This window comes from Haematobia irritans, chromosome 1 (assembly GCF_050003625.1).
Source record: "Haematobia irritans isolate KBUSLIRL chromosome 1, ASM5000362v1, whole genome shotgun sequence".
Lineage (NCBI taxonomy): Eukaryota > Metazoa > Arthropoda > Insecta > Diptera > Muscidae > Haematobia > Haematobia irritans.
Window position 1 is genome coordinate 84593285 of NC_134397.1, and position 8066 is coordinate 84601350.

The window sequence follows — 8066 nt, forward strand, 5'->3', positions numbered from 1 at the left end:
TGCATCTTCTGGAAGTGCTTTTAAAGTTATGCCTTTGGAAGTACTTCCAATTTTTTTTTTGCTGGGTAGTGATAAAATTGGAGAACAGTGTGCATCAGATATTATCATGATTATGATCAGTTTCCCATATTACTAGGTTTAAGAAACTCTGAAACGATAACAAATGCCAAAAAAGTTGTAGCCTTTTGTATGCAAGGTGGGCTCGATAACCATTGCACCGCGATGGCTCCACACCATATTTCAAAATATCGATGAATTTAATTTCGTATATGGTAAAACTGGCATGTTTGGAATACACCTTTCATAAGCAAGTGGGCGTGGCAGTGGTCGGATCACAATTGTTTGTATATCTAGTGTTATATGTATTTCAGTGTTCTAGGTGCTTCCGTTGATATAATGCGTCAAAACCCTGTCATTTGGCCCATAGTGCGACGTAAGCGATGTTTTGTAGGGTTAAATTATGCCATACATGATCACCTTTAATACTCCCTAACAAATCCTTTGAAAATCTAAAATTTAAGAACTACGACCTCTTTAATGCGAAAGAAAGAAATATCCAAGACTGGACAGAACTTTGAACGGTCGTCGTTGAGTTTTGATTTTTGGCAGTTTTGATTTTGTTTTTTTTTTTTTTGCAATTTCGTCAATGTAACTTCAAACAAAAATTGTAGTAGTAGTAGTAGTGAAGCCCCCTAAAAATGTTTAACTGACCAGCATAAAAAATATTTTAATGGAACCTAAATAAAAAAGACTACGATTACTCATACAAGTGCCCATGATAAGGCGGAGTATGTGCTGTGATTTGACATACTCTAATAAATTCAATTGACATTAGGCAAACTTGATAATTTTCTCCAAATTTATCACGGAAGTAAAAGAGACAAACGGCGCAGGATCAATTTTATCTCTATTGTTGTTTAACTATATACAGATTTTCCATTCTTCCTTGCGTCATATCATTCTCCAAAAATAAGTATAAATAGAAATGTTTGTGAAATATCTGAAAAAAAGAACAACAACAAAAAACACAAAACAGTTTTGGGTGACTTCCTATAGAAAATAAGAAAAATAAAATCGTTCAAATGGTTTGTTTCAAAATGTAATACAAAATCAATCCACGTTGTTTACTGGGTATACATACGTGTCTAACTATTATCCTTTTCAGCAGAGCCCTCTCCCTAGCGACACACCTCAATTGGTACATTTGATAATGCCTAGAAATATAAAATTTCTAAATTAGATGTGGTCGTATTTGGTGGATTTCGATTGAAAGAATATCTTTGGAAATTACAATACGATCGCATATTTTACTATATAATTTGTTATATATTCATACAAGTATCGTTTCTTTTATCAACCCCACATTTGCTTTTATTTCAATTAATCTGGGCCTTAATAACTAAAACATTGAGTGCGTATCTAAACAGTATCAATTAATGATTTAATTGAACAATCGAATATTTATATGATGGTTGTCGCACACTAAATTACAATTAAAACGTTAATTGATATAATATGAATTACTTCGTTTCGTTGGACCAATTAAATGATTGATGATATCATTTTGGAGACAATGTAGGGAAGGATTACGGGTCCCACACCTAACATATTTAAGGACAGACCAGGATGTATGAAGGGCCCAACTATGGTTGTGGTCCCAAAATTTCAGTGTTCTAGGTGCTTCAGGTCATTTGTCATGCGTCAAAACCCCGTCATTTGGCATAGTGCGATGTAAGCGATGTTTTGCAGGGTTAAATTATGCCATACATGATTACCTTTAATACTCCCTAACAAATTCATTGAAAATCTAAGAAATACGACCTTTTTCATGCGGTCGATTTCTTGCGTCATATCACACTCCAAAATTAAATTTTTCGCTTAAAACACCCAAATGGTGCATATAAACTTCATCTTCAAGCTTAAATGGAAATGTTTGTGGAATATCTGAAAAAAAGAACAAAAAAACTAAACAGTGTTGGGTGACTTCCTATAGAAAATAAGAAAATAAAATCGTTCACATGGTTTGTTCCAAAATGTAATACAAAATCAATCAAAGTTGTTTACTGGGTATACATACGTGTCTAACTATTATCCTTTTCAGCAGAGCCCTCTCCCCAGCGACACACCTCAATTGGTACATTTGACAATGTCTAGAAATATAAAATTTCTAAATTAGATGTGGTCGTATTTGGTGGATTTCGATTGAACATTATATTCTTTGGAAATTACAATACGATCGCATATTTTACTATATATATTTTTTTATATATTCATACAAGCATCGTTTCTTTTACCAACCCTACATTTGCTTTTATTTCAAATAATCTGGGCCTTAATAACTAAAACATTGAATTGGGCTTCGAATTGCTTCCCCACCCACCGTATTCTCCAGATCTGGCCCCCAGCGACTTTTTCTAGTTCTCAGACCTCAGAAGGATGCTTGCAGGGAAAAAATTGGCTGCAATGAAGAGGTGATCGCCGAAACTGAGGCCTATTTTAAGGCAAAACCGAAGGAGTACTACCAAAATGGTATCAAAAGATTGGAAGGTCGTTATAATCGTTGTATCGCTCTTGAAGGGAACTATGTTGAATAATAAAAACGAATTTTGACAAAAAAATGTGTTTTTCCTTGTTAGACCGGGGACTTAGCAGCCAACCTGTTATATAGTGAATGCCTCACTCTTGTGGATATAATTTGTTCCTTTGAAGAATAACAGTTAATTTTGTATTGTTAACTTTATATAGTATGTTGGTATAAAAGGAATTTTTTTTCCAAAATAAAGTTCTTCCACCATTTTCCGTAACATAAACAATGTGATTACCGTGAAGAGATACAGAATCCCACTACTGGACTCTATAGATCTAGCTTTCCAGCTTGTGATCTGCTTTCGCACCTTGTCCATTGCTGCAGAAGTTGTGCCTTGGAAATTCGTTTCAATTGAAATTTAAAAATATAACAAATCTTTTTCTTCAATTTCCTTTGGAGCATTAATAATCAAAATATGTTTGTATATTCTTCTCATATTCGCCAGATTAAATTCTGTGTGATTTCTGGCTGTTCAGCTATGTCAAAAGACCACTTTGTAGCTACAGAAATTGACGCAACCATGTTATTTTCTCGGGCATTACGTTTCCCAGCATAAGATGTATTTTTGAGACAAAAATGGTGTGTATCGGATCTTGTTTTGGTATATCGTCCATATAGACCGACCGTGGTTTCTTACAGATTTGCCTTAAACTTTAAATCTAGAGGTATTTTAGGACCACAAATAGGTGTGCCAAAAATTATGGCTATCGGTCCATGTTTTGGTATAGCCTCCATATAGATCAATCTTCCGATTTTACTTTTTGGGCTTCTACAAAACGTCTTTTCCTTCCGATTTGCCTAAAATTGGAAATCTAGATATATTTTCAGATCGCAAATAGGTGTAACGGAAAGGGTGTGCACCAGCCCATGAGTGCATACCAGGAATATTGATTTTAGACCCCACAAAATATATACCGATTGACTCAGAATCACCTCCTGAGTCGATCTAGCGCTTGGTGTCCGTCCGTCCATGTATTTTTTATTCGCAGGATTCCGGTCGCAATTATTAACCGATTGTGATGAAATTTGGTATGTGGTGTTTTTTTTTTGGTACAGAGGCGAACGCTATTAAATTTTGAAAAAATCGTATCAAATTAGATACAGCTCCCATATATACGTATCGCCCGATTTCGATATATGGAGTCAGGTTGCGTTCATTTGCAAACCGATCGGCGTCAAATTTGCCACAAAGTAGTCCAATTGACGACCCTTGAAGTGTGCCAAATTTGATCGAAATCAGTTCAGATTTAGATATAGCTCCCATATATATGTATCGAACCGATTTTCTCAAATGTAGTCATAAGTCCCTTATTTATCAACCGATCTGACTCAAAGTTGGCCAAAACTAATTTTCTATAGCACTTACTATATGTGCATAATATCATCGAAATCGGTTCAGATTTATATATAGCTCCCATATATATGTATCGCCCGAAAAATTTACCCTCTATAACTTTATTCCGGACCATAATAGCCTTATTTAGTACCCGATCTTACACTCTCATGCACAAGGTAACCTTCTGTTGTATCAACCAAATCGGAAAAATATCATCCAAATCGGTTCAGATTTAGATGTAGCTCCCATATATATGTATCGATCGATTTTCCCAAATTTGGCCATAATACTCTTAACATTTAGTAAGAAATTTTCAAATTTACATGCTTTACCCGATCGTATTTAGACGTACATATACACGCAAAGAAAAAAAGCGTTTGGAAAACGTGTACAGAAAACGTTTTTCTTTTGTTAGAGTTTTTTGAATTGCTTGGAAAAGTATACACTTTTATCACCAAAAAAATTCGTTTGTTACAAAATTTTTATTTTTTTCAATAAAAAAAGTTATTTTTGAACCAACAACACAGTCCATTTCTTTTATATCAAACACTGTTCTTTTCTGGCTTTAGATCTTAAATAAGACACAATTTACAGTTCATAGTAAAAATTTAATATAGTAGAATGTAATGTTGAACATTTTTTAGGAATCTTCCGACCATATCTGGAAAAAAAACTTTGATCGAATCAGGGATCGAACCCACGACCCTTGGCATGCAAGTCGGACGTAGCAACCACTGCTCCACGGTGCCCAACTAAATGTATTTTTCTGTTAAATAAACGTTGTTTAATCGGCTCGTGGGCGCCGCAAGCTATGCAATATAAATATAACTTATATGGGTAATTGTCTATTGATGACAATAACGGCTACATATTTAGCTCAGTTGATAGTGTGTTGTCTTACAAATTGAATGGTGCGCGGTTCGATTCTCCGTCCAGGCGAAAGGTAAAAAAATTTTAAAATTTATAAAATCGTATAATTTCTTCTACATTGTTTGTATTACAGAAAAAGGTGCTAAGAACTAAAAAACTTCGTGAAAGTGAGAAAGATGTGAGGGAAAATGCAATTAGCCAGAAAAAAAAATTTTTTGAGTTTGTCTTTATGAAATTGCTTTTACATCCTGGAAAAGAATAAACGTTTATCACAAAAAGTATATACATTTCTACCAAATACACTTCCTTTCAACGAAAAGCAAAAGAGAAACGAACTTTGTTTGTCTAAAATTTCGTTTGGGAGGAAAGAATTATTTTTTTGCGTGTATGTGATTACGATAATATTTAATAATGATTGCGATTTCGTCTATCTAAAAAATAATATAAAATAAAATAAATTAAATTTATTTAGTAAAAAACGAAAATAGTTATGGCTTTTTTATGATATGAGTTTTAAAGTAGTCAGTGTGATATTTCAATAATTAATATATTATCGGCTTCTTAAAGACTTGGTCATACATGATGATGAAATAAACTAAATTAAATATTTCACACAGTTCAATTCATATGTTGTCGTATTCAGTTCCAACCTTCTCTTCTTTGGAAGCTACTACACGCAAAGAAAAAAAACGTTTGGAAAACGTGTACCGAAAACGTTTTTCTTTTGTTAGAGTTTTTTGAATTGCCTCGAAAATTTTGAACTTTTATCACCAAAAAAATTCGTTTGTTACAAAATTTTTATTTTTTCAATAAAAAAAGTTATTTTTGAAACAACAACACAGTCCATTTCGTTTATATCAAACACTGTTCTTTTCTGACTTTAGGTCTTTAATAAGACACATTTTACAGTTCAAAATTTAATATACTACAATGTAATGTTGAACATTTTTTCGGAATCTTCCGAACATATCTGGAATATATGTAAAAAAAAAAAAAAAAACTTTGGTCGAAGCAGGGATCGAACCCACGACCCTTGGCATGCAAGTCAGACGTAGCAACCACTGCACCACGGTGCCAAACTAAATGTTTGTTTCTGTTAAATAAACTTTGTTTATTCGGTTCGTGGGCGCCGCAAGCTATGCTATATAAATATAACTTATATGGATATTTATCTATTGATAACCATAACAGGTACATAGCTCAGTGGTTAGTGTGTTGGCTTACAAAGTGAATGGTCCGCGGTTCGATTCTCCGTCCAGGCGAAAGGTAAGAAAAAATTTTAAAAATTTATAAAATCGTATAATTTCTTCTACATTGTTGGTATTACAGGAAAAGGTGTTAAGAACTAAAAAACATCATGGATGTGAGAAAGATGTGAGGGAAAATGCAATTAGCAAGAAAACGATGTTTTTTTGAGTTTGTCCTTATGAAATTGTTTTTACATCCTGGAAAAGAATAAACGTTTATCACAAAAAGTATATACTTTTCTCCCAAATACACTTCCTTACAGCGAAAAGCAAATGAGAAACGAACTTTGTTTGTCTAAAATTTCGTTTGGGAGGAAAGAATTATTTTTTTGCGTGTATACTCTGGAAAGTGAAATAAGGCGTTCAAGAAGATTTGAAAACTCCATAACTAAACTGAAATTATTCTAAATAGAGTCGTTATAAAAATTAAATCACCAATGTTCCATTAATAAGTAATTATACATGTAATAATAATACGCATCAACTACCTGTTGAATTATTGAATTGTCATACCCTGCGAATGCCATTGCCTTAAAATAGGTGTGAAACACATACATATCATTTGAATGATTTTTGCAAGTCATCTACAAAAAAAAAAGATATCTAATTTTAGTGGATGACGGAATTCGAAGAAAAGTGCACCTTTAAGCCATCTCTAATCTGGTATTAATTGAAAATTACAATACGACCATTTTACGTATTTACATCCTCAAAATATTGCTTCTGTAACATACTCCGTTTTTAACTTATTTTAAACAAAAAAATTAAAACTACTCATTAAAAATATGAAAAAACGCGAGTTATAAAAATAACATCCAGTGTAGTTAAAACAAACAATGTCAATGTTTTTATGCGTTGAAAAACATTTGAATCTAAATTGAAAAATTATAAATTTTTAGCAATTTGTTGTTGGATCATTATTTTATTAAGGCCTATCTATCACTAAAAAAACAAGTTTAATGTAAGGTTGAATTTTTGCGATTATTGCTTTTCGATTCGTCGATATACTATGAAAGTTAATCGTATAAATCTAAAATAAGATGAAATAAAAATTAAAATTCTGGCTTCCGGAATATCGACATTCTTCGGCAAATGGTGAAGCGATGCACACTAAATGTTCCCATATTTGATTGAAACCAATTTTTTTCGCTTTAGCGATTACTTTGGGCCGACTTCTGTCGACCATACTAATTATCAATTTGACTTTTGTAATCTTCGAAATTAACAAATCTAACTTTAAAGAAAAAGTCGAATTTGAATTTAAAACAAAGAATGTCATGCTGAGAATTCATCAAAGTCGACTTTTCAACAATCACCACAGTCAGAAGCCGACTTTAGCAAACTTTCAACAAAAGTCAAATGTCTAAAGTCGGTTTTTCAAAGTTTGTAAAAAGTCTAAAAAAGAAACGAGTTCGTATTTAATATATCATTTAAAAAGGAAAGGACAATGTTCACTTCTCCGATGATGACCGCTGCTAATTGAGCAGCGGATTACTGTAGATAGCTACACACACAAAAATAACTGCAAAAAAATATTAACAACTTTATTTGTATGTAAAATCTGCTGATGCTCAAAATTTGTCTATTGAATATGAGGCATTTGTTGTTGAAATGTGTTTGTACATGCTTGACAGAGGAAATAATAGAAATATTCTGAATTTTCAACAAATTGTTTTGTTGCGAAAGTGGTTGACTGCTTTCGATATGAACACAAAAACAAAAATACAAGACTGGTTACGCGCACATCGATGGGAATATGTACGACAGCTAAAAAAAAGTATGCGAAGAATACCGTTAGAACAAAATGAGTATGAGTACATGCACGTGTATGTTATGATAGCAAGCAAAGAGCTCCCCAGCGGCGTAAATCGAGAAAGCATTCACGGAGCCCTTATTTTAGAGGCAATACTCATACGATTAGGTCTTATAAACTAATCCCTTTTGTAAGACCTCTTCCTTCTTTACAAAAAAAGTTGATACACATTCATCATTCATTGCAAAAACCAGGCCTTAAAAAGGTCTTTAT

At 33.0% G+C, this 8066-nt stretch overlaps 1 long non-coding RNA gene across 1 annotated transcript; it reads right to left on the minus strand.

Annotated features, from left to right (window-relative positions):
* Positions 1-1344: 1344 nt before the first annotated feature.
* On the minus strand, positions 1345-2152 carry LOC142239685 (uncharacterized). The gene is made up of 2 exons (XR_012723095.1): positions 2078-2152; positions 1345-1944 (listed from the first exon to the last, which is right to left on the minus strand). It is a non-coding gene; the product is annotated as an uncharacterized LOC142239685 (long non-coding RNA).
* Between the last annotated feature and the right edge of the window lie 5914 nt (positions 2153-8066).